The 3782-nt window shown below is 45.8% G+C and overlaps 1 pseudogene; it reads left to right on the top strand.

The window, feature by feature from the left end:
* The first annotated feature begins 2317 nt into the window (after positions 1-2317).
* Positions 2318-3229, top strand: LOC133235653 (mitochondrial carrier homolog 1-like; annotated as a pseudogene).
* The last annotated feature ends 553 nt before the right edge of the window (positions 3230-3782 follow it).

Raw genomic sequence — 3782 nt, 5'->3', positions numbered from 1 at the left:
ATTTTGAGGTTATGACCTAGGGGATAATTTGAGGTATGGGCCTATTTTAGTTTACTTAACAGTATAACCTGTTTTCAAAATGTTTTTTAATTTTCTAATGGTTTCAGTACCACTACACCCTGGAGTAGAAACTATTTATAAATCATCAGTGAATTGGTTAATTTTGAGTCCTTCCTTTAGAACAGGCTCTCAAAGGGCCTTCATGAGGCAACATTTTGCTGACCTGCTTCTGATGACTGTACACTCCTATAAAGAACTTGGACTCTGCATTTTTTTTTAATGTGGACCATTTTTAAACTCTATTTATTGAATTTTTTATAGTGATGCTTCTGTTCTGTATTTTGTGTTTTTGGCACCAAGGCATGTGGGATCTTAGCTTCCTGACTGGGGTTTGAACCCACAGCCCTTGCAGCGGAAGCACAGAGTCCTTCTTAACCACTGGATCACCAGGGAAGTTCCTGGACTCTGCATTTATAAAGCATTATCTTATGTCATTTTGTCTCTCCTTGACTAAATTTTCTCCATGTCTCAATCTATATGAGATTATGATATTTCAGAAGCAAAGTTCAGTTCAGTTCAATTCAGTTCAGTCGCTTAGTCATGTCCAACTCTTTGCAACCCCATGGAATTGAGTCGATGATGTCATCCAACCATCTCGTTCTCTTTTGCTCACTTCTCCTCCTGCCCTCAATCTTTCCCAGCATCAGGGTCTTTTCCAATGAGTCAGCTCTTCACATCAGGTGGCCAAAGCATAGGAGCTTCAGCCTCAGCATCAGTCCTTCCCATGAATATTCAGGGTTGATTTCCTTTAGCCTTGGCTGGTTTGATCTCCTTGCTGTCCAAGAGACTCTCAAGAGTTTTCTTTAGGACCGCAGTTTGAAAGCAACATTTCTTTGGTGCTCAGCCTACTTTATGATCCAGCTGTCACATATGTACATGACTACTGGCAAAACCATAGCACTGACTATATGGACCTGTTGGGCAAAATGATGTCTCTGCTTTTTAATACACTGTCTAGACTTTTCATAGCTTTTCTTCCAAGGAGTAAGCCTCATCTATGAAGTGAGGGCAAAATAGTACTCTTTGATATGATGTATGTGTTAGTTGCCAGTCATGTCCAACTCTTTGCAACCTCATGGACTGTATAGACAGGCTCCTCTGTCTATGGGATTCCCCAGGCAAGAATACTAGAGTGAGTTTCCAGCTCCTTCTCCAGGGGATCTTCTTGACCCAGGATCAAACCTGAATCTCCCATATTGAAGCAGATTCTTTACCACCGTCTGTGCCACCAGGGAAGCCCTGATATGATAGTTACGAGGATTATATTAAATCATTTGTCCATATGTATTACTTAATAAATGTAAGACATTATTAGAAACAGCTTTCCTGCTGTTGATGGATACATTTTGTCATTTTTCTATCTCTCCCAAGAGAAATTAAGATTCTAGGTTGACAACTGACACAAACATTCACCCGACACTGATTCATGCATTCAACAGTTTGTGTTTGTGGAGCGCCTATCGGGCACCCAGTCTGGTAGAACTCATAGTCTAATGAGGAACACAGACACACAGGTAATTAAGAGTTCGTGTTGGGAGGAGAATAAATAAGGCATAACGAGAAACAGAAATGGTTTATTTCACAGAGGAATTGGGGCTGTCAAGGTAGATAATTTTTTAGGAATCTGAGATAAGGTGAGCTCAGCTATAAATAAGAGACACTCAGGTAAAATGTTCTGGGGCTATCCTCATGGTTATATTTCCTGCCCAATTAGCAAATATTTTTGAGAACTTTCTTTTTGCTAAGAACTGCAGATACGCACATTTCTGCTCTAACATTAAACACACTTTACTAAAAAACTTTGCATCCTGTATTATGGGGGAAAAAAATAGGAGTGGGAGAAATTTAATCAAAACTTAAGAAACTTTGGAATAGAACTTTAACACACATACTAATAATCTTAATAAAAGTTACTAGTGGAAGTTAAGCCCCAGCATCACTTGAACTTACCCTTTCTCACAAGCCCTGTACCTTGGAGTTTGTTCTCCCCCACATCCTCTTCAGAGATGTAGGGCCTGAAAACATTTAAGAGGCCAGTTTAATCAAAATGAAAACCAGAGTCTGGGCCCTGGGCTTGCAGTGGTGCCCAGGGCTACCCAAGGGTGGTGGGAGCCAGAGCAGGAGCCGAGGTGGGTTCAGGCCTGCTCTCAATCCATACCCATGCATCCCTGAGCAGCCTTGCACACCCCCACCCTCAGCCTGCAGGAGGCACCATGTGTTGGGGACCTGGGCTTTGGGGACCAGTCCCTGACCTACCCACCAAGGTCTTTTCATGGCGCTGGGCACCACCATGATGGTGCTCAGTCCCCTGCTGCTCTACGTGAAGCTGCTCATCAGATGGGTCGTGAGCCCCCACCGTTGGGACCAGTGTGCTGGGGAGGGAGGTCCTCTACCCTCCAGACTTCTTCACCTATGCCGAGGACACTGCAAGTGGATGGGAAGATAGGCTCTTCCAAGGCCTGAGCCTTTTGCTGAGACATCTACCAGCCTCTCCACTGACCTGGGCAGCATGAAGGTTTTTCCTCCAGATGAGATGGAGAAGCTGTCCAACAAGGATGACTCGGGGACTTCTCTGAAGAGGGGAGAGAAGGAGACCTCCCAGATGATGCTGATACAGACCATGTCCTGTGTGTTGTCCCGCCCCCCGGGTGTCATGTCAACAGCTGCTTGGTCCATTTCATGGGGTCAGAGGCAAAGCACAGCAGAGAGTTGAGCTCCATTGGCAATATTTTCAAAGGGGGTTGCTGAGATTCTCTGTCAGCTTAGTCCCTCACCTCCTGGGAGATGCAGTTTTCCTGCGAGGCTATAACCTGCTGGCCCCTCCCTCAGTGCCCCTCCGCATCCACCATCCCTGGTGGATGATCGCTCCATGGACTGACCAGCGGGAGCCAACCCAAATTTGTGATGGGGATGCCAGTGAGCATGCTGACTTCTCTCTTCCTGCTGGTGGGTGGATCTCATGGCTGTGAACAATTGTGGGCCACAGGCAGGGCCTCCCCTCTCACTCACAGGGTTCAAGTCTGGATCCACGGCTGGAAGGACCGGAGGGTGTGGGGCCAGCATTTTTGCAGCACCCCCTGCCCCCACACCTTTCTACCACCAAGTGTCATCAGAATCCTGCTTTGCCCAGAACAACGTGAACCACCTGAAAAAACACTGCAGCCCCTAAACAATAAGGACCTACAGTAAAGCACAGGGAACTAATTCAATATCTTGTAATAAACTATAATGGAAAACGGTCTGAAAAAGAATACATACATGGATATAATGGAACCACTTTGCTATACACTTGAAACATAACATTGTAAATTGACTCTATTTCAAGTTTTTTTTTTTTTTTTAGTACACACACAGTGTCAGCCTGGCCACCATGAATGAGGTCTGATACTCTCTGAGCACCTTTAAGACCTCCAGCCCAGTTGGTCTCCAGGTTCCACATTTGCCCTGTGCCTGCACAGAAGCAGGGGCTGGGTGGGGGTTAACCTGAGCTCAAGTGGCTTGGCCACCATTACACCTGGGGAAGCAAGTAGGGCTGGGGAACTGGGGCAGAATCCCCTTCGGTTCAGTTCAGTTGCTCAATCTTGTCCAACTCTTTGTGACCACATGGACTGCAGCTCACCAGGCTACCCTGTCCATCACCAACTCCCAGAGCTTGCTCAAATTCATGACCACTGAGTTGGTGATGTCATCCAATCATCTCATCCTCTGTCATCCCCTTCTTC

This window comes from Bos javanicus, chromosome 22, assembly GCF_032452875.1.
Source record: "Bos javanicus breed banteng chromosome 22, ARS-OSU_banteng_1.0, whole genome shotgun sequence".
NCBI lineage: Eukaryota > Metazoa > Chordata > Mammalia > Artiodactyla > Bovidae > Bos > Bos javanicus.
This window is presented reverse-complemented; position numbering and strand designations above follow the sequence as displayed.